General features: G+C 36.3%; 1 long non-coding RNA gene across 1 annotated transcript; it reads right to left on the bottom strand.

The window, feature by feature from the left end:
• Positions 1-251: 251 nt before the first annotated feature.
• LOC149796497 (uncharacterized) lies at positions 252-23,767 on the bottom strand. The gene is made up of 9 exons (XR_016421436.1): positions 23,388-23,767; positions 22,758-22,877; positions 18,716-18,830; positions 3,248-3,374; positions 2,820-2,909; positions 1,768-1,964; positions 1,112-1,269; positions 811-917; positions 252-362 (listed from the first exon to the last, which is right to left on the bottom strand). It is a non-coding gene; the product is annotated as an uncharacterized LOC149796497 (long non-coding RNA).
• Positions 23,768-24,233: the final 466 nt, after the last annotated feature.

Genomic DNA, 24,233 nt, shown 5'->3' with positions numbered 1-24,233 from the left:
TTGTTGGGTAGTTTTACTAACAGGCTTTACAGCAGGGCCTTCCATTAGATTTAAATGTGGCAGGTAAGTTGACAAAGTAGGGTGAGGGGATGGGAAGACCTACTCCAATGGGGATAATTCATTTTTTTTTTAAAGTAGCATGGTGTAAGGTAAAAGTAGATGGGTTGAAAAGGAATCCACTGAATTTACAGACTAAAGGTTCAGACATTTGTTTTTAAGAGAAAAATGAAAGAAGGAAACAATACAACAGATATTTTAATATGACTTTAATATTTATTTTCTAGATTTAATTAAGATTAATAATCAGAATCAGTCTCCAACTCCACTGTAAAGTTTATCTATTACTTCTTATGCTCAGGCACCTGCAAATTAAAACAAAATTGTAATGCTTAAATAAAGTCATATCATCTCAGCACTACTTATATATGCAGAAGTCATGTTAATCAGCATTATAAAAATGTATGAAATTTTCTTCACTGCACTTGTGCTTCCCTTAATATCGTTAAGCCAAGATACAAGATAACTTTGCACTTGTCATTTCTGGCAAGTGGATAGTGCAATCAATTTGCACAAAGATGAATTTATTTCGTCCAAATATTTCATGTGAATAAAAATTCCAAATGGAGGCACTTGTCCGATCAGACAAGATGTATGTATATTGTAGTTAGCTGTACTCTAGTTCTGATAGTCCTGGGCAATAGGATAAGCTGATTTTGTTATCAGTTTAGAAATGAATCCGCTTTGCAAATACTATGCTTTAAAAGACGAAATTGAATCCAATATTGATGAAATAAGAGTCATTTGGATTACCTTGTTTTTTATCATTCTGCGTTGGTTGGGTGCATATTTGAGGGTCTCTGATATGGCCTCTTCCATTCCATTTGCCTTTGCTTTGCCATTATTTTTCAAGCAGGCTTCTGCAAGAGTAATACAATGTTTTAAAATAAGTTTCACAACAAAGGATGCATTGCATTTTTCTAAATGCCCGCAATAATCAATGGAATATTTTTAAAACGTACTTTGAAATGTGGTCTCAAGTTACTTTATCAATTCATTTAAAAATCTCTGGCAAGTCACATGAAAAACACAATTTAAATCAAGCCATATTTACTTATCAAAACCTGACATATCACAAGCTCTTGAAATGCTTTTTTCCCTTTACGTCCCTTTGGACTATACTCTGGCCAGTCTTTTTGTTCCAAGCTTTTTCATCATCCTGCAGACACTATCCCCAATTGTAAACCTGCCAAGGGAGCTCAAGTAGCATATCTGAAAATAATAATAATAATAATAATACTATTTTTTGATTTTGATATTATTATTAGTAGTAGTATTTCATGATCGATGTGACAAAATATGCTTGTATATGGTTATTTTTTGCCATGGTTTTGCAAGCAAATTTATTTTCTCTAAGTTGAAAAAAATTTGATAACATTAACTATGCAACACAATGCACTAACAGCAATTATAAACCAAATTAACCACCGTGAATCTATTAACTTCATAAATGACATTCACTCAAGGATTGAATTAAAATAGCCACATAATATGTAATAGTGTATGTAGTAAAATACCTGTTACATGTTCATCTCTAAACACGTTTTGGCCTACATCCATAAAACAAAACAGCTGACCACTACATGTTCACCCCATCCCCAAAAATAATTATACAGGCGCCGCAGAACTTGCATAATGCATATTGAGGTTCACAACAGCAAATAAAGGTTATAACAGTTTTTTTAAATAGAAAATAAGGCCCCAATTTACCATCTTCTTGGAGAGTTTGGGATTCTCCTCCAACCTCTGGCAAAGGCCCTCTAGTTCCTCCACTGAATCACATGTCATTGCAAGAATTTCTTCTCTATATTCTGTGTCTGGGCCTTGTGTATGAACTTGGAGGGCCAGCTGCTCCAACAAATTCTCAACATTTGTGTCCAGTTTCATAAGTACATTGAACTGGAAATCTGTAAGAGATTTGTGATGAAATTAGTTTTGAAAGATCAAGATCATTATTATAAACTCCTTATAAAGATCTGTACAGTGAACATGGGTTTAACAATGAAAAATATTTATGGAATGAAATACATGGTTTTTGTACAGTTTATTTGAAAATAAATAAAACTTTTCCCTATACTCCTTTATGTTTTTATTCCCTGGATATGTTGTTTCACTGCTGGTGTCTGTAAAGTCTGCATTCAATGTAGATGGTTTAGGCGTCTGACTTACAGAAAACAATGGTATACATAAGAAAGGAAAATAAAAAAAACCAATGGAATGATGAACAGTCGACACATCAATGAAAAACAATTCATTGTTTATTTGCACAAATAAGTCTTGAACAGTATGTTTTATGACCTATAATTTAATTAATTAACATCTCACAATGTTCTGAAATAACAGTATCTAAGCTACAAGAGCTTGTGCTTTCATGTCATTTTCCAAACAAATTTTGATGTTGACTCAATGTATATGACCTTAGCATTGAACACTAACATTCAAAATGTCTACAAGATGACAAAACTATTATCAACTGAAGTGACAACAAACCAATGAGTTTTACATGCACTGAACATAAGCATTTTTAAATGCTACAAAATGTGTTTTAAGTGTACTGCCACAAATTACCCAACATTTTGTCAAACATAAAACAGTTCTACTACCTTAGATGAGAATTAAATTCATGAATACAGTGTATAATTGACTTACTTGTACTTAGTGAGCTGTAAATGAAATAAGAGAGAGATTATATAAAAGTCCACACCTGTAGTATTTGTTTCATTATTCTATAATGTACATTTTTTTCCATCCTCAATACTTACTACTTGCAGAGGAACTGGCAGAGAGAAATCTTTATATTCTCCACTCCAGAGTGGATGGGGATGGTGATGGTGTTGTCCTTCTTGATGCAGCTAAATATATAAAAATAATCACTAGTCCTTAATTGCAGTAAAAAAGAAACAAAGTAATCAGACTTGATTGTTTGGCATGTAAACAAAATGCATACTGGTTGCAATGACCACTGTATATAAGGCAGTGATACAATATATCACAAAATGCATTCTTTTTTAACAAAACATCTAATCTCATATATACAGCATCATGAGTAAGTAAGTACTCTTAAACACATCTTATTAAACAGACAGAAAAATGATGAAATTTATACATACTTTTGATAAGGAATTTCCAATTGTGGCATGGTATAAAAGCAATTGATAAAAAGAGACCAAATAAACTAAATAGAACATACCAGCAGGATAAGAGGAAATCTTGGAGTCTGCAAAATACACTCCATTTCAGGAGGTTTTGGATGAGATGGCTGACCAGAAAGGTTTCCACTTGAGATTTTCATCTTTTTTTCAGTTCTTCATTTTCATCTGAAATATCAATGAGAACTTGTAAATACTGTATGAGTCCTTGAATACACTGACTCCTTGTGACATACAGGGTTTGCAGAACAATCACTAGCAATATTCACCACTTTTAAATCCAGCTGGTGAATTTTCACCATGAAATGCATCCGAATGCAGTGAATAATCCTGGATCAAAGACAAAATAGTGTACAGAAATGTGCAATAAATTAATCAAGCTCCAGACAAAACAAAGATATGATTTATCTCTGATTCATAATGACTTTTCTTGTGCTACACATTTTACCAATGCAAATTACACTGAATTTTGCAAATTAAATGGTACAATTAAGATATGTATGTCAAAAGATTACTAATCTTCAGCTTTCCAATTAATGCTAAACACAAGTATCAAGTCATGTATTTAGTGTCTCACCACCAATAAATGCATTCTTAAGTAATAATCATCCTAGAATGCACCAAAGTCATGTGAACTTGATCCAATTCAACATTACTGCTGCTTCAGTGCTTAGATCCAGTATTGCCTTCACTAACTGATGTTATTAATACCTCTCTCTCGTCAGCATAATTTCCATCATTTTTCAAAACTCCCACTGTAAAACCTCTGCTGAAGAAACTAACACTACACCATAACGATTTAAAGAACTACTGCCCAGTTTCTAATTTCCAATTCATAAAAAAAATCTTAGAAAAGGTTGTTCGATCCCAGCTTGTATCTTGTCTGAATTCAAACAGTCTTTTTAGCAATGTACAATCTGCATATCGCCCTTGCCACAGGACACAAATTGTTTCTGCAAACAGATTACACTCCAGCCCAGTTGATCTATGTTGTGGTGTTCCACAGGGGTCTGTTCTTGGACCTGTTCTCTACATTCTATACACTCCGCTGCTCTCAAGTGTCATAGATCATCATCCAGTGTCTCACCAATTGTACACTGATGACACCCAAATATACAAATCTGTCCACCCAAATGAAGTTGATGCTGCCATCCAAGGTGTAGAGATGTGCATTTCTGATGTGAAATCATGGATGACTTGTAAAAAGCTGCAGATGAATGATGATAAAACTGATGCCATTCTGATCACAACACAAAGACTTTCTCAATCACATCCTTTACCTCACACAATAAATATCAGCAACATCAATATTAAATTCACACAATTAGTACAAAACCTAGGTGTTACTCTGGACAGTACTCTCACATTGCACCAACATGTCATGAACATATGCAAGGCTGCATATCTTGAGCTGAGACGCATCAGCTCCATTCTCAGATATCTTTCAGTTGATGCCACTAAAACACTTGTGTGTTCATTACTACTTTCAAGACTGGACTATGGAAACTCAATTCTGTCTGGTTCATCTTAATATCTACTGCAGAGACTTCAAAAAGTTCAAAACACAGCTGCTTGGATCATACTTAGAGCACCACAATCAGAGCACACCTCCCCACTCCCCACTGCTCTGTACCCAACACTGGCTATCCATTCGATCCAGAATCAAACACAAAATTTGTTCTCTGTGCTACGTTTCACTGACAGACTCTAGTCCAACATACCTATCCGACCTCACCTATGTGTACACACCAGCAAGATACTTATGCTCCTCTTCCGACAATCATATACTCATTATTCTCACTATGAAAACAAAGTCATATGGACAGCATTCTTTTGCATACCAGGGCCCAGCAACATGGAACGAATTGCCCACTGAATTTAGACACAAAGACTCAGTGATCCCATTCAAGAGTGCTCTCAAAACTACTTATTCTGACTGCAATAACAAACTTAAAGACTTAATAATGTTAACTACCTTAAATATTCTCAGCATGTTTTTTATGTTTTCTAATTTCATGGTGTTTGTTTTTGTAATCATATCACTGTGTATGTTTTTATGTTGTCGAATGTTGCAAAGCGCTTAGAACTTCTAAAGATTAGGCGCTATACAAAGTCCTCATTATTATTATTATTATATTTAGCTTGGATGAATATTTTTAAAATCAGTGGCCATAACTAAAACAATGGGATTTTGTTTTCTGATCATAAAAGTATGTTGGACACCATCCACGATGTACAATGCTGTCTAACATTTCTATGCACCTAAGGTTTCCATCTCAAATATTACAGCTAAATGCATACCAAATTTGACAGATTGACGAAAATAAAATAAAGCAATGCTTACCATTTGAAAAGAGGCAACTGTCACTAGAATGTTCTATTCAAAATGATATTAATTTTGGACACAGGGGATACCACCCCCATGTTTTCCTGACTCGTGATATGTCGGCCTATTCTGTGCACAGCTTTGAAAAGATGTAATGTTTATCCATCGAGCTATAGAAATGAAATACATTTACTGTAGACTGTTTCTGTCAGCAGTTAAGTTGAGTAATTAGGTCAGGTTTATAGCTAGTTTACAAAATTCAATGTAGAATGCCAATAAATGACAAGATATATTTTTGCAAACTAAAGTGATCTTGAAAAAAGATTAGTAAATTTTAACATTTTATAAAATATAAGCTATTATGTGGAAGAGAAACAACAATGAAATAGGATGCAATGTGTTTACGTCTTGTTGATGGGGGAAAATTACTAAAGAATTTAGAAACAGACTATACGCTGGGGAATTTTTTAAGAATTTATGTTCTGGCGACAAGTTTACATATTGGGTAGCAGATGATTTTGCATGTGCGGGACAACTTCTTGCAAAATTGGAAACTTGGATTAAAATGCAGTATTGTTTTAAGGTATACATTACCATATTTTATATAATGTATTGTATGATTCTAAAAGATGCATAGTTAATCGGAATTTCTGGGTTACAGATTCAAGAAGGTCATGGAGTGGGTCTACATGTTGACTAATAAATTACTATTTGATCCCCTGGGTGATATTTCAATTCTAAATTAAAACTAATGATACTTAATGTATAACCAAAAATGCGACAACCTGGTGGAGAGGCGAAAATGGATATAAAAACTTCCATATAGCCTCAGCAAATTTAAACTGAATAAATAGGGAAAAAATAATTAAACTAAACAACAAGACAAATTACGATATGATTTTCATACAAGAAACACATAATAAGTTGACTAAAGAACTAATAACTTTATGTGAGGAAAAATTAAATGGGGTTATAACTGTGAATGATTATAAGGAGATGTAAGGGGAGGGGTAGCTACTTTTATCAAGAATAAAATGGGAGTAACTTGGGAGCAAAAAAACAAGGGAAACTTTTTTGCAGGAAGATTGATACATATTGTGATAGAGGACACTCATTTTATAAGTGTATAAATACCTGCTAATAAAAACAAAAAGCAACAATTCATTGAAAACCTGTTTAAATATGTAGAAACAATTTCAATGGCTCCCCCCCCCAATCTGTGTTGATATTGATGGAAATATTGTATTTGGTATTTGGTAACAGCCATATCTAGCGCAAAATTCAAAATGGTCATAGGACAGAAGGTTGAGTAGCTACAATGTCATAGCCTCAATGTCTCCACGAAGTAGGGGTAGTAATATTTGTGCTAGGGTTGTGCTATTCCATGTCGATTTACAAGTAACCAAACAGGATTTGATTTGGAAATATTTTTCGCAAAAAGATCTCTTCTGCCAATGGTAGCTCAATGGCTGGGAGAAATACTGGCAAGTCAGATGTGTATAAAATGTACAGCAATGTGTGCAGATAAAATTGTCAAAAATTTTTGCAGGTTTTAATTAAAGGGCTATATCAGCCTTGAAAGTGCCAGAAATTATCATTATAGATGTGGCTCGAGTCTACATGTTTTCAGTTAACAAAAACAGAGTATCAAAGCTAGTAACTGGCATCCTTGATAATTTGACTAATAACTATTTTTAATTAACCATTTCAGATTTATAAATATATACTCAATAGTAGTGAAGTGGGACGATATAGCGTCAATGGGACATACCATTAAAAACCACTCTGGGATGATATAGCGTCAATGGGAAATTTAACATTACGGAAACCCCTGGGACGATATAGCGTCAAGGGGAATTTAACATGGGAATATGGGACTGTTTAGCGTCAAGGGGAATTGAACAGGGTGGGACTGTATAGCGTCAAGGGGAATTTAACATGGGCAAAAAAAAAAAAAAGAAATCTTGGGCCTGTTGAGCATCAAGGGGAAATGGAACAGGGTCAGGACCCTATTTTAATAAGGTCCCGACCTGATAGGTCTATGGAAATGGAACAGGCGAAAATCGAAACAGGGAGGGGTCTCTATTTTTTATTTTTTTTAAAACAAAAAAAAAAAAAAAAAGGGTAGGCAATGAAAGTCAAGATCCTTTCGAGACCTATGAGTGGCCCTGAAAAGGGCCTTTGGGTTTCTTCTTCTTCTAACTCTTCCACTTCTTCAACCATCTTCTAACTTTTACCAATATTCCTGTCATCTTCTTCTTTATTTCTGACTCAGGCATCCAGTCAGGATGACCTATCGCTCGGAATTTCTCCTGTATTCTTATCCAGTTATTGTTGAGTTTCTCAAAGCTTTCTTTTCTCTTTCTATTTTCTTCTTCTTTTCTTTCCTTAGACCACCTTTCTTTGATGTTCTTTACCTCTTCCGTCAGCACTTTCCTCATTACTTCTTCCGTTTTTGTCAACTGGTCGAACTCCCATTTTACGTATCGCCACTCCATCCAATACAATACTTTTTCTAGGAAGCACCCGACTTGGATGACATGGTCCAGTGCTTCCTTCAAACTTCCCACTCTGACATAAGGTGGGTCAGTAAATCCTCTTGACTTGTTGACTTCTTCTTCTATCATCCCTGCGATGAGATCTCCAGCCACCTTTAGTCCTTTGACTTGAATAGTTAACAAGTCTTGCCTATTTCCATCACTCCATTCCTTTTCTATTCCTCCTACAACATATTCAACATCCATTATCCAAAAATAGATATCTCTTAATAGATTGAATAATTTTGTCACCTCCATCTTCTTTGTTTATTCCTTGGAATGGTCTGAACGATTGTTGTTGTTGTTGAGTTGAATTATAGTGGCGTGCGCTTCGCATTGAGCATGTACCACTGGTTTATGATGCCACAGGCACCTAACTGATTACTCCTTGGAGGAAGGAATGCAGCCACTTCGTCCAGGCATTTCTGTGTTCACAGAACACTAATTGATTGGGCCGTCAGGTCAAGGTACTTTGTGTACACATCGATCTGATTGTAAGGCCTATGTGTTGTTTGAGTGGGATTGGATCCAGCACACACTCTGTCATTCATTTGCATTGATTAGCGACTAGTGGGATTGGACCCGATCTAGTCCGTATTTTTAATTTATGATGCGTGCACTGCACGTATGTGTTTTGATGTCTGTCCGTCGCAAAGGGCGAAAGTGGTCAGGCTCGGGCGGAGTTGTCTTGCCACAGGTTAGCAGGGTTTTTCCGATCCAGGGTATTTTTGTTCTAAATTTCCATCTTTGGAATTTTGAATCATAAAAACTCTGTGCTGTTTTTAAGAGAGATAGGGTCTATTGAGGTCGATGTTAGCTTTTAGGTGACAGCATTTGTCGATTGGTTTTGCAGCCTTGTGCTGCTGGCCCTGGATGGAGTTGGTGCTTTTTCCATCTTACTGAGTAATTGTTTTTGGGTCCTAATTATCTAGTTGTAAATTTTGGTTGCAGCCTTGTGCTGCTGGCCCTGATAGTCATTGGGTTTTTTTGATTACCTTATACAAGTAATTTTTGGGGTGGTATTCTATATATTTGTTATATTTGCAGCATTGTGCTGCCGGGCCTGATAGTCGTTGGGTTTTTTCGACTACCTTATATGTGTAAGTTTAGGGTCTTAATACGGTGGATCCCTGATGGTCTATTCTTGCGACCACCTTATACGTTCTATTTTGGGACTATATGGTTATATCTAGTTTTTGTCTTAGCTGTCACCTATGTAGAAGATAGACTTTTGGAGCTGTTAGTTAGGGTGTTAGGTGAGTATTAAGTTAGGAGAAGTGGAGAAGGTTTGTTTTGTTTTTCCCACCACCCACCCCCTGTATATTTCTTCCTGTTATTTGAACTAGGTGTTTTTTAATTTAATGATATTTGTTTGTAGAGTTTTATCAGTCAGTGGGCTAGTTTTGATAAAATGAGTTTTACTATTGTTCAGAATTTGGTACTTGTTTTGTGAGTGTATTTATTTTGTAATACTTTTGACTAGATTCGGATTAGATTCCCTCGTTGATCACACTCGCCTCTCATAAATGGAGAGTTCGGGGAGACCAAATCCTTGTCTTCGCCATTGGTCCAAATTTGATATATATATATATATATTTTATTTAAGTATTTATTAGAGTAATTTAGATAATTTCATTGCTTAGCCGGTTTCGGATTAGATTCTCTCGTCGATCACACGGTCTGAACGACGAATACTGTGGGTTCTTATAGTTAAAGCGTGGACGTGAAGGAAACATCCCCCTAAGACTAAAATCTTATATTACCTAGATCATCACTTAAAACGTACAATTCACAATCTTCTCCTAGAGCAAAAGTAATCCACATAGTGAGTAATTTCAGACCACTGCCATTCAGGGAAACGTTCAAGAATCTCACTGAACTCTTTTGATGTAAATGGTCTAAAGCGATATAATAGTATGAATGCACCCTTGACCCAGAGAAATCTAACACACTGGTTGACTTTTTTCACTTATCTCTTGTGAATTTCTCGGAATAAAAGTTCTACAGTTACCCATTGAGATTTCACTCTGGCAAGCCCCTGCCAAACTTCCTTGTAAATCTTCTCTTGCAGTTCTTTAGGTAATGATTCAATATCGTTTTTGAAATGAAGTTTAAATACTGGTCTCGGTGATGTCCAACATTTGACTCCTAACCAATCTGGTTTCTTCTTCAACGACATGGTAAGTTACTTCAATGTCTCGGTCCCACTAAGGGTAAGTAATGACAATTCGGTGACCAAGGAGCATGTTCTAGATAGGCCGAATGTTGTGGTTCCCAGTGGTGAAGTGACACACCGCAACTGAAGCACTTGACTTTATCCCCTTCGTCCAAGTAGAAAAATCCGGCTCTGGCTAATTCTTCGGGGATCGGTCCTCCCAGATACTTAGGCCATTTTCCTTTGAACGATTGAAGATGATTTTCAAAGTCGCAGTATTCCGACAAACACACAGGGAACGAATATTCGTCTTTCACAGGTTCGTTTTGATGAGGGTTGGGTGACATGGACAGGAGTTTGCTCAGGGCTGGATGACATCCGAAGGGGGGTAGACGTGAAGGTGAACATCCACATTTAAAACGAAACCCAGTAAAGTGTCCAAGAGGATGAGCGGCATCGCTTTCGCATCCCTCAGGTTTGACACGCACAGCATCACTTTCCATGATAGGGGTAGTGAGAACAAAGTTCTCATGATGCTTTACGGCATCGCTAAGGTCACAGCGTACAACATCGTTCCCATCGCAAGGCTCACAATCACATTCCACTTCAGAAGCCCCAAACTTGAATTGTGCCTTTCTGAACTTGTTTTGTGTTTCTCTGAAAGTATTCATCTTTTTCGCTTGGTCTTGGTAGTCACAATGAACTATCGATCTTGACCATAGCCCCTTTTTATACTAGTCGCAATGCACTCTCAAGCTTGTACATCATTCCTTTTTTATGTCTAGTTTTGGAAGGTACCATCTCTAAGGTACCGTCATAATTGTACCGTAGTGTAATGGGTGGAAAGGCCATAGAAAGGTAAGGGCAGTGCAAAGACCATCGAGTATGTTCCAGAATAGCTGAACCTTTATAGATACATAGATCCATTCATAACTTCAGTCCACAAGCGAAACACTGTACTTCGTATCCCAATCCTGACTCAGGTCCCAAGTAGACAAATCCTGTTCTAGCTAAAACATGCGAAGAAGGTAATCATTCCCTATCCGTAGGCCATTTTTGAAACGTGTCCAATCGACGGGCACAATCACAATAGTCAGGTAAGAAGACTGGAAAATGGTAGGGCTTGAACTTGGAGTTCTCATCAGGTTTCTCACTTGATTCTTGCTGTGGCGAAGTCATGCTTCTCATGAGTGGCCATCCACTTACAACCAATGTTTTATACCGACATGTCCATATGGCAATGTAAAGTGATTGGGAAGCCGCACTCACTTCTGATACACGATTTGACAGACTTTTTCCAAGGGTTGACTGACGATCTGGTGAGTGGGTAGAGGTACAATCTTGTTCGGTTGATAGGTGGTCACTTTAAAGTGTTCATCTTCTCTAGACTGCAAAGCTTCTTTCAATACGCCAAAGTTCACCACTCAACTGGTACGATAATTCAGAGTCAATCCTTTCACTTTACACTTCGTGTGCACTTCTCCTTGTTTGTCCCGGTATTCGTAGCCGTAATTTTTAAGACCACCTGCTGGCGAAACTTAGAATCTTGTCGTCAGAATGCTCGTCTGTCCAGGCTCCTAAACGGTGTCCTTCGATGTTAGGGTGCTGTTGACTCGGGTGATCGATATATATGCAAATGTCCGTGTCAAAGTACAGGACGCGTTCCCCTAACAGTTCTAAAGCTTCGTACAGTTTTAAGTGAGCATGAGCTGTCACGTAAGCCGCAATGATGACATTTCCAAAAGGGTCGGCTTCTACAAAGTCCAGATCTTCTTCATAATTGACTAAGTTCAAATCTTCGCGAACGACGTCCACGTGTTTGATGAATTTAGTTTTGTTGTGAATCATCTGGAAGTAGCAGAAAGGTTCTGTCAATATTCTGTCTTGGGTAAACACGGTCGTTGTGCCATTTTACCCCACAAGCAATTTAACATCACTTTGGCAAACGATCGCCTGCCTTCGTTTTTCTCGATGTGATCTAAAGCAATGCCTTCTTGTGCCCAGTATTTCTCTTTGAATGTCTTTTGGTCTTCGGGAGTGTGACACCAGGACGGATAACCACTGGCTTCTTGCTTTAGTTTCAAAAAGGCATCCACGTAGTCTGCAAAAATGCCTTTCTAAGTGGGGTCACCCTTGTGGTATTGTTGTGTCTTGGGAAAGTGACAAATTTCGTACACTTGTAACAGTTGGTATCCCATGTCCAGAGCTTTGAATAATTCTACGCTGACCCACGTCCCTGTCAAGGCCCGTTCTTCCTGGGTGTGCTGACAAGGCTGGTCTTGGTTGCACATTTCAGCACAAGTACGGCACAAAAGAAACATCAGTTTGTCTTGACAATGGTGAGGTAGAACGGGATGGTACAAGTCAGTGGGAGCCAAAACTTTACGTTTGATCAAGCCTTCGTATTGTTGAATGTTTTTCAGGTTGATGTGTTCCGTCAACAATTGTGGGTGCCCTGCAGGAAAGCGACAATATTTGCACACGTAGGGATACAGTGAACACACGTCCAAGTATTTGATTTCTTCTCCTTTCTCTTCGTCGGCTTGGTACAGCAAACTGGTGGCATTGGTCCTTCCTCCGTACAAACTATCCCTCGGGTTCAGGGGGTCCATGAACTGGCAACTTTCCACGAGGCATTTAAACTTGGGATCGGTTTTCAAACGGTGATCGTACTCGTGTTCCCACATTTCCACCACTTAGTATCCTTCCTGTTCTAACTTTAGGCATCGCTGACATGTGGCCTGGTACAAGTCTTCCATGGTTCGTTGTAAAAACTGATTTTTAGTGCCACGGTCAGGGTAACAGACGGGGCATCCGTGAAATAAGCAACCTTTAAACTCGTACACAATCTTGGGGTTTTCTAAGTCCCAACCATCGACCGAATGCATTCTGATGGTCTTTTCGCCCCCTCCGTTGCGGGCATGCTGAATCCATTTGTTTTCCTTGTCGCACAAGTAATGTAGCCAGCGTAGGGCTTTGACCGAGTATTGACGTTTAACATAGTTGGTCATTTGAGGACTGATGACAGCCACGGTGTTTTCAGGCATGAATCGTTGCCGGTACACTAAGGAAAACGCTTTGGCAATGGTGCAAGCTTCTTTCAAAGGATCGACCCCTCCGTCTTCCATGAACAGTTCTCGAAATTTTCCACAGCAACGCCGTAAAATGTCCACGTCGGAACGACAATACTTTAGCATTTCTTCCTGAAAGTCGAAAGGGTCAGAGGCGTGAGCCTGGTACCAAGCGTAGAAAGCTTCTCGTTGTTCGGTACGCATGTTGTCGGGGTCGTAATAGTGAGCCTCAGGTAAATGGGGTAGAATGGCGTGTTGATTGGCTTCCGTATTGAAAAAGTGTGTAAAGTACCCTTTAGCCATTTCTGTCATTCCAAACGTTTTAGGCATTCGACTCAAAGGCATGGCTAAGTAACTCATCGAATCTTTAAACTGTACTTGTCCCACTTGTATGAAAATGATTTTGGTTCCATTCAGAGTGACTTTAGGACGTTTGGTGCCATGTTTTGTATAGTATCTGTGAAGAAACTGTCCATCGTATCCGGAGAAATTGTGAGCCATCACCGTGGCATGACGATGACAATCTCCGTAACATTCGATGTCCTCTTGGCTCCACGTCTTGTCGATGGGGTGTAAGACCCATCGAGCGAAATCGGCTAGCGTGTTCGGTCCTCGAAAGATTTTTTCACGTCCTCCAGGAATCATGCTGCAGTGAGGGCAATGACTGAAAATAGGTTCTTGAATGCACTTCTCGCACACTCGATGAGCCACGCAGAAATTAGGAATGTGAATACCGGTCTCTTGCATGCATTCAAAATCGAAAAAGATGAAATTGCCTTTCTTCTTGTGACTGATCTCTTTCTCTGGTTGGGGTTGGTATTTTTGCACGTAGCATTCATGTTCCAAGTCCACGATGTGGCAGCAAATGTGACATTTTTTCTTTCCTCGACATTGGTGTGCCATGGCATTATTGGTAAGTATGCCTTGTCCACAGGTAGGGCACAATCTCAGCAGCTGACAAGCACATTTCTTCTGTGAACCTTGTATCTTCAAATGTTGTTGGTAACAGGCAGGGCTGACAAACGTGCGCAGACAAGTTGAACAATGCACTCGTTCTTGTCCTTCGCTCAGACAGGGTGGAGAGGCCAAACATGCTGAGCATTTCGATCCACATCTTGGTGATGAACCCTTCTGCTTTCTCTAACGGTACTTCGGACTTGAAATCTTGAAACTTCACCGTGTATTTGTAAGCCGTAGCTCTAAATTTTCTAGAGGAACGCTTTTCCGTCTCTTGAATGGAATAGTACTTTTCAGGGTTGACTAAGGGTGGTGAAGTTTGTTTAGAGGGTTTGGATTCTGGTTCAGTCATGTCCTCTTCAAAATCACTGGCATGAATTTGTGCCAAGACTTCAGCCCTGGTACGAGGCGATAAAGCACGTTTCTGCCTCTTACTTTCTTCTTCTTTCTTCTCAAATGAATTGGATCGTTTCATCTTGATAGCAAAAAGTCAAATGACTAAAGTTTAAACACCATGGACTAATTTATAGTCACAGCTGACCAGCGTATATAAAAGGGTATGTGTCTTGTCCTTTCACTGTTCATTTCACTCTCAAACCGAGCACAACGATGGAAGAGACTACCCAGATCGAATGTTTCATCAGAGCTTTGCGAGGGGTCATCCAAAAATTCTCTTCAGACCAGTCGCTTGTGTCTTCGATGATGTTCATGACAGACATACCGATGTACATCCGATCCAAGTGGACAGTTGTCCATAGGACAGATACCAGCCTATGGATACGTTGGATCTATGTGGAGAGGCAAGGATGTCTCAAAAGAGTTTTAGTCTATGGTCCTGCAGTCAGGCGAAGCCTAAGGGCAAGAAGAAGTCACAGATGCCCTTTATGTTAAGGGCATATTAACATAAACCCAAAGGCCCTTTTCAGGGCCACTCATAGGTCTCGAAAAGATCTTGACTTTCACTGCCTACCCTTTTTTTAGTTTTATTTTTTGTTTTAAAAAAAAATAAAAAAAATAGAGACCCCTCCCCGTTTCAATTTTCGCCTGTTCCATTTCCATAGACCCATCAGGTCAGGACCTTATTAAAATAGGGTCCAGACCCTGCTCCATTTCCCCTTGACGCTCAACAGGCCCAAGATTTTTTTTTTTTTTTTTTGCCCATGTTAAATTCCCCTTGACGCTATACAGTCCCACCCTGTTCAATTCCCCTTGACGCTAAACAGTCCCATATTCCCATGTTAAATTCCCCTTGACGCTATATCATCCCAGGGGTTTCCGTAATGTTAAATTTCCCACTGACGCTATATCGTCCCAGGGTGGTTTTTAATGGTAAGTCCCATTGACGCTATATCATCCCACTTCACTACTCTCAATGTGTTTATACCAATATTAAGTTCTGTATGTCACTGTGTTTAAGTTTTGATTTTCTCTGTTTTATTTCACTTGATACAAACATATGCTGACTAATCTTGTCATGCGGTGTAACTCGATCATACTGTAAAAGTGCATAGCTTAACACAGGTTTCGAACTCTTGCTATGAGCAGCAGCAGTAAACATGGCATGTACCATGAGAAATCAACTTTTTTTCTTCTTGGCTATAAAATCATTAGGTACTAATGTGTAAACTATTAAGTTGGTAATTTTTTAAATATAATTATCGTGCAGATTTACTAAATGTACTTTTGCGATACTAAGTCCCATGTTTGTTTAAAGGTTCTAACAAGCTGGGGGTTTTATGCAATATGTCATAAGTATATAAGGTGTTGTGGGCTGCATGTATGAAGACAGCTCAGCAGCTTTCTAACTAATATTGCAATTACTATGAGCTTTTTTAAAAGTTATTTATTTTCTTTAAGTTGTTTTTTACTGTTCTGTATATAGTTTAGTAACTTTAAGCAATATTTTGGACTAGTCCGGTAACATAAGACACATCACCCAATATTTTTGTTGGGGGGCTGATGGGTCTTACTGCCTAACGAAGGGTGCTGTGTGGAACGTTTTGATGTCGACTAACAGTGTAATGAAAGTCAAATTTTCAGAAATATCACACACAACTGGTAACCAATAACAATGCATTTCTACAAAGTAAAGTTATAATGTTTTTGTCAGACTTTACTTACCCTGATGTCTTTTCTCTAATAAATTCAAATTCTCACAAAAGAACCAGACCTGTTTTCAAGTTTTGTTGGCCCACATTTCAGTTGGCTGGAAAGCGATGAAAGTCAGGAATGCCAAAATCGGGTTAAGCTGAAACATTATTCTTTAAGGAAACAAATAAAAATATGTTTTGCCTTTTGTAACTGTAAGCAATGTTTCGTTTCATTCAAGAAACATATCCCCCACATGAACCTACTTAAACAAACTTTGGCGTACCTCGACTACCGTTGCATTGCAACAAATTCAAATGTATGTCAATGGAACATGAAAATGTGTCCATTTACTAGTGTCATATTTTCACTCCACCAGGATAAAGACAGCACTGTAAGATTATATTAATTACACATAAATTAGTGGAAGAGTGTCGATATAGGCTGCCAAGTGTGTGAGCTATTCTGAAACTTGGACTACTCATTCCGATGTCAATTGACATTGGAACACATATACATGGCCGTTATTTGGGTAGTAAGACATAGCACTAAAACAAAAACAACATGTGCTATGTCTTACATTGTAGAACTATATTTTGGACTTGTACATTTTTAAGATTTTATTTAAGCACAAAATATTTATTGATGGAATTTAATGTGCTTTTCTCTATTCTAAATTATATAATTAATATTCATTCCTAACTTATTTTACAAGCAAACTACATATAGTTATATCATTTGTTATAAGAACTTGGCTATATTGTCAAGTGAGTGTTATCTTCACATACCAACATGTTTATTTTGTATGTACTGATTTTCTGTATTTAAGACTCTAATTCCATGCCTGAGAAATTTTTCTTATGCTGCAATACATGATTCAATTTCTTATACAGTATAGGTCAAAAAATGTTCTTAGGGATATAAAATACCCAAGTCATTGTGAGTGTTATCCTTGTTGATTTGATCTTTGCAATACAATTTAATCATTACTTAATCCATGATATGATTGAGGTTTTTTTAAACTAGTAATTTTTTAAATTACATTACATTTATTTTGTAATGTAACAAATCCAAATCACACACACACACTTAATCTAGCACTTCATACACATAATTCCAATGTCTTCACAAAAAGCTCAAAATGTCAAAGTCACTGTGAGTGTTATCTTCACTGACATAATATTCTAACTACAAGTCAACAATAACTTATTAATCTAGCAATCCAGAAAAGCATAATTTAATGACATTTTTCTTTCATAATTTACTAGTTGTCTAAGTCTGAGGTGGGCAAACTATTTTTCAATGTAGCCACAGGTGTGGTGAATGAGAAGTGAAAAACATATGATGCCACAACTGAGCCAAACGTACATGGCCAATTTGCCACTTGTGGCAATTGGTGACAAGGTTGCCCACCCTGGGTCTAAGTCAGTGTGACCATTGTCATTACCAGCCTGAAACCCAATTTAATGCCATTTGTATAAATTCATTTCAAATAAATATTATGATATAGTTGAAGTGTAAAGTCAAGCAAGTATTCTGTTTGCAGATTTTACATTTTAGATATTACAGTAAAGTCATATTTTCTCTTGTGTAGTAAACTTTATTGCAACTGGTTCCAAAATAGTAAATCTTATTCAGTTTTCATTCACCAGAATAGGTATTAATACAATCCTGAATTAACTGTATAGTACTAAAATATACCCTGATCTTGTGTGAGATTGTAATATACAGAACTATACCTCAAGACAACAATAATATATTGAATTTATATTATATCAAGACTGTCATGGTTATGAACTCCAACTTTATTCAGGTTTTTTCATAATAAATGATCATCTTGTGTTATGGCTGAAAAGAACTCAAAGTTCATTTTAACTCCATTCTCTCCGCATTTGTCAGTTGTTAAGAGGCATACTCATCATCAGTATTATAGTAAAATGTAATCTTATCTGGATCAATCTTGCTGGTGTAATATATGAATGGAGAAAGAATATTATCATCCAGATTAAAATATTTTTTATTCAGACTCTACTGAAAATTTTAGCTGGATATGGGATACGGAGCCTGATGTGTACGAACAAAGCAATGTGTACCATGACCTTTTTAATTTAACATTTTAAACTCCTGCAGAAGAACGAGATTTTTAGATCCATTAAATTGTATTAACAAAAACATTTCTTCAGTATGATTTTCCTTTACTTAGTAGTGACAAAACTCGTATTTTAAAGTTGTTGTTTTGTGTTTGGTTTGGCTTTTTATGGTAAAGCAACACAAGTAAGTTATTTAGTGCCAAGGCACTTTAAGTATAGTGTGTTGCCCAAGGACGCACCATGGTAGCTAACCCAGGTTGGTCCGATGGTAGAATTTGAACCTACCTTATTTCACAGGTCCAGAAAGCTAACCACTGAGCAACTACAGCTCCCCATCTTATAGTGGAATGCTGGTATACTTTATGATCAAGAAGGATGGGTTGGGGTATGCATGTTGCATCTGAAAAAAGTGATGGAATTTTTGTTTACATAATATTTTAGTCATACAATATGAATCATTTTCTATAGATTTAAGATGTATCAGATCAAGTTAAGAAAAATTATATATTCTGTTTCCTGGGAATGTACTAAAATTCACTGTTCTTGTTTGATTTTTTTGGTAGTAAGCTTACTTGGTATTTTTTTCTTTTTAACTTGAATACCTAATTTGTTAACATCCTGTCCTAAATCTTCATGGTTCTGTCTATAAAGTGACAACTGTTGATACATGTAGGGAAGTTTTTGTTTATATCTTTTGATTTTTGTGGTTCTGGAAGTTGCAGCATTTGTTGTTGTATTATTAACCATTTCAGTAATTTAATGAATGCAGAGTATACTGCTCTATAAATGAAATTTAAGGGAAGATAATGTAAAAGTATGTTTCACTGCAAATATAAATTGTTTAAAATAATAATATATCATTTATCATATGACTATTCAATTGTGGTAACTAGTATTCCATCCAATATCTATATATCAAAATATGTCTTTTCATACAGCTGGTGATCATTTAGATACAAGTCCTATTGAACATAATCAAATTATCAGTGCAGGTGTTTTTATTAGTAGTAGTATTGCAAGTATAAGTGTTAGTATTAAGATTTCATATACAGGTATGATAAGTGTATTATAATGTTTAAATGATGCTCCTTGTTACAACATAAAATATGTTCATTGAAACAAATGGTTCACTGGTAAATTGGCAGTAAAGGTCTTCACTGAATTATGTTGCATAAACTATTTTACAATAAAACATATATGATGCGTCTCAATTATGATGATGTGGAGGAGGAGGATTAATAATAATGCAGTTTAAGTTATCTTCATCACATAAGTTCTAGCAGATGTGTCATTTTTATGTGGCTCATTATCAGTTTGAAACTGGTCTATGATTCCTGGATCTGGACATATCTTGTCCCCTGCTGTTGTGCTGCTATGGTCTTTACAGTTCATCAGGATATCAGTTACACTGGTTTACATTTAGAACCCCATGGATGGAATGCCCAGCTTGAAACTGAGAGAATGGTTAATTATCCATAATATAACTCCTGCAGTTATTATTAGGTTTGATATCAAGGTCTTTCATTAAAAGCTTTTCAACTCATGTTCTGTTCTACCATACAGATAAATAAAGTCAAATTCAAGGCTTTCAGAATTGTCCAGTTTGTTTCATGTGTTGTCAGTTTAATGGGCAGGTAACTAACTGTGCAGCAGACAGACTGTATATTGCCACTGTACCATATAAATATCAGTGCTTAGTCTGCTTTCAGTGGCTGTGGTTTGATTAGTTACAAGTGTCATCACATGTGACTAATTATTAACTAATGTAATGAAACTTATATAATTAGAAGGCTGTATTTAAAAACTCTAAAGATCTTAAATGTGTGCTACAGGGTAGGGTTAGCAGTTATACTCCCAATTATGTTTGTGACGAGCAAAAGCAGCTGCACACATTTGAGCTTTTAGTTTGGTTCTGGTAGGGTTAAAACATGCAGGTACATTTTGATCTTTAAAAATTAACATAATTCCCATGTAATACTTTCCAAACCTAAGTATGCAATTGATCTGATAAAAGTTTTGAGATTACTGTTTAGGCTCTGTTCTTACAATACTAGATATACCTGACTACTCCACAGTGAAATGGCCAACTGTTAAGTTATATAAGCCAGATGAGTAATGTTAGCCATTTGTTTAAGTGTTTTCTCATTAATTTCATTTGTGTCACAGAGTTGCATGCAATATTTCTTTCTAGAATAAATTTATTTTATTTTCTAATTGTGTATTTTATGGTCTCACTGGACAGTTTATCTGGTGAATTTTCATCCGACAATGACCAATTACAGAAAAATGAGAATAATTTTACACTGAAGACACTAACAAAAACAAACTAATGATTTTTGTAGAAAGCATACATGTGAGATTTTGACTGCAGTAATCAGGTTAATTCCTGATGCAGCTATTGGTTTCTATACTGAACCATCACTGCCACCATCTCCTAAATTTTACATTCATTTTTGACAAGAAATAGCTATTTTCAATATTTTTCTGTGACAAGGCAGCTAAAAGAATCAGTATGTGCCTTATGCATGAATAAAGTTCACTAGTACTATAACAAATTAGCATACTTTTCATCACCCCTCAACCATCTAGATTTTTTTTATATTTGCCTCTGTAGCAGACACACATAAAGGTCGGCAGCTCATTTGCAGATGAAGTTACGCATTTGATCTCCAATGCTCATCTAACTGTGACAGGCAGTCACTAACAAGCCAACCTATTTCCATGCCTAACTCAAAGTAAATCTAAACCACATTATAGATTTAGCTTATGTGTGAATTTAGAAATGCTAGGCTTGTGATAATTAGGTTCATGCCTTCTACCTTAAAAATTAGGTGTATGTCAAAATACGAAACTATCCAGTGAGACCTATGATGTTAATTTTAATCCCTATGGGATTTGTGACATAAAAAACCCAAATGCTTTATGTATTAAAAGGTAACTAATGGGGGCAGGATCTGCAGTGAATCAATGGTATGTATGATAGACTCCTGATAAAAATGTTTGTGTTACAATCCTGTTATCAAGTCAACCAGGTTACCTACTGCAATGTACCCTTGCCTTACTCCAATTCCCTCAGTACTCAGTAAACAACTAGTGTTGCTGTACATAACAAAACCAGTCCATATTGATTTTTACCTATTTTACTAAATCCTGACAAAAATAATTCTCTAAATAAAGCATGATTAATATGTGATGGTCTCGCATGTAATCAAACTCTTCCAAGCTTTTAATGATATGAACCGATTTATCAATGTTTATCAAATTTACATGAAAAACTATTTCTTATTTGTTATCAAATATGTTAGATGTTTTGATCATATAAGCATTTCTGCTACATTAGATCAAAATAATCTTTTTGTCAGAAATAGAGCCCTTATAGTATTTGCAAGGTCAACCAATCAGATGCAGAATTTGAGTTTAATATGAATGAATATTTTTTTACAAAATTGCTCCTTTGCTATATCTTGATGAGATAAATCTATTTACCAAGTCTGATAAAATTAATGAGAAATAGTTTTAAGAGCAGTAGCAAGAATGGCTAGTGAGATGTAGAACCACCACATTATATGCATAGAATTTGCTTACAGCCTCAGACATACAAGCAAATAATTAAACAAGTCAGATCTAAATTTGATCATAAACACTGTTGTGCAAGTCGCAAAAAACTCTGCCAATCAGATGCAAGGTCACTTCATTAACATACCTTTATCACACTCATAATAAGCATCATTGTGAAGCTTGACTATATAAGCCCAATGGCCAAGTATGATCAAACTTGAATCAGCAGTAGTGGTCATAACCTCGTGTATTTGTATGCATCTTCACTTCTTCAATCTAGATCTCATTTATATAAGCATGTATTCTAAATTTAGTAAAAACTGCACTATATGCATAAATACTGCATGCAGTGGTAACATGCTCAGTCAGGTGAAAGATCACTTTATTATTATTAATGGTTAACACTCATCAAACTTCGAGGACAACTTAATGATTTTAGTCTATATTGTGGAAGTATGGCTTTTAGGCTGGTTAAAAGAACTCAACTAATCTTATACATGATCACCTCGTGTATATACTTGGATTTTGCTAATTATTAGATTTATCCAAGATGTTGATTTAAGCCCAAAACCAAGCTTTATATAAACAAATTGATCAGAACTATGGACTCCAAAGTAGCTAATTTCTTACTGTTGAAAGACAGAAGGGATGTGAAATAAATAACACACTCTGGACCATTACATAAACCCACTTAGCCTTTTGACCAGTTGAGATAAAATAGCAACAATAATGTTAATTCAGATTGATAAATTATGTTTTCTCACATTACCTCTAGCCCTTTTCAACATGGATGGTATTTTTCTTCCACATATGTCAGTTCTTAATTAGTGGCCCTTTCCCATCATGAATGTTGTAGGTGAAACTCAGAATTAGGCTTTTTAATTTGTATCTGAAAAAGAAAAAAATTATTGGTCTGCATATATTAATGTCACCTTTTCTGTATTAGATTAAAATACCATATGTGTGTGTGTGTGTGTGTGTGTGTGTGTGTGTTCATTTTAGAATTTAAGCATACTTGTCTCCATGTGTTTATTTTACAATTGATGATGATAACACATAACTGGTTCAATTGATAAAATGTTATTTCTGACTTCTTACAACTGCTCATTATATCTGAATTTACATTCAATGTTTGTTTTAATTAACATATTTGGGATAATGGGCAAATTATTTATTTTGTAGTTTATCATTATATCATTTATCAGTAATTATCAAATATTTAAAATATAGTACCATTATACTGACTTCATATTCTATATGATATCCCAGCAATACATGTTAAGCAGATAAGTGCAAATAAAAATGTTTAGAATGTAAAAGTTACTCCAAGCTCAAAGAAGATCTGCAAAAGATAATCTCAAACATATTACCAAACAAAAAGCGAAGTTAACGCAGTTACCTTTTTTATGATGTCTCAAACACCAACGGTACTGTACAGCTACGTCTTCTGAGTTTTACCGTCATCTTGTCTTTCAAACCAGAATTAATTTCTTGAACTCTTACAAAATGAAGAAAATTTTAAATACTATAATTTAAGCAGCTTCTTTACATGACATAAGATAAATTATGGCACAGTGTTATGTCTTTCAGCACGACGCAACTTCACATTTGGACGGCGTGCTGTGTGGGCATCCCTGACACAGCAACTGACATGAATTCTCTATTAGCAGTCAATAATTCGGAATAAATCCTCCGCAAATCTAACATTCTCGATTTTTCATAGTTCCACTTTTTCACTGTTGCATTTGTTTGATTGTACAAATCACTAATGAAGTTCAATGAATCAAGTTCATCTGCTGTCTGAAATCCCGGTTCAGTTGGTATTTTCTTCCGCGCATGATGCCGTGTAAATACAAGTTACGGTCGACATTCAAATTGGTTTAGGTTAATTTATTATTTTCCTTTATTAAGGTCATTTGCAGAAAGTGTTTCGCTAGGATGAGATAATTTTAAAAAAATATAACAAAAAGAAAACTTTCTTTTCCAACGCTAATACTGGATATATTTCAGTTTGTGATTGATACTATAAATACATATTTAAAAAAAAAAAACATTTTAGCCCGTGGCTTCGGCGCGCCACTCGTTTTTGTGGGTTTTTTAAAATGTTGTTGGTGTTGTTTTGGTTTTTGTGTGTGTGTATCACACTAAGAAACATACCAGGTATTAGGCCTAACGTAGGAAAAGAAATTATCCTCTATTTGTTACTATTCTTAATGTAAAATGACGCAAAAGTGATCAAATTGCT

The sequence above is a fragment of the Sinohyriopsis cumingii genome, chromosome 6 (assembly GCF_028554795.1).
Source record: "Sinohyriopsis cumingii isolate HCF-2022 chromosome 6, ASM2855479v2, whole genome shotgun sequence".
NCBI lineage: Eukaryota > Metazoa > Mollusca > Bivalvia > Unionida > Unionidae > Sinohyriopsis > Sinohyriopsis cumingii.
The sequence above is the reverse complement of the archived record's forward strand: the minus strand, read 5'-3'. Positions and strand labels throughout refer to the sequence as shown.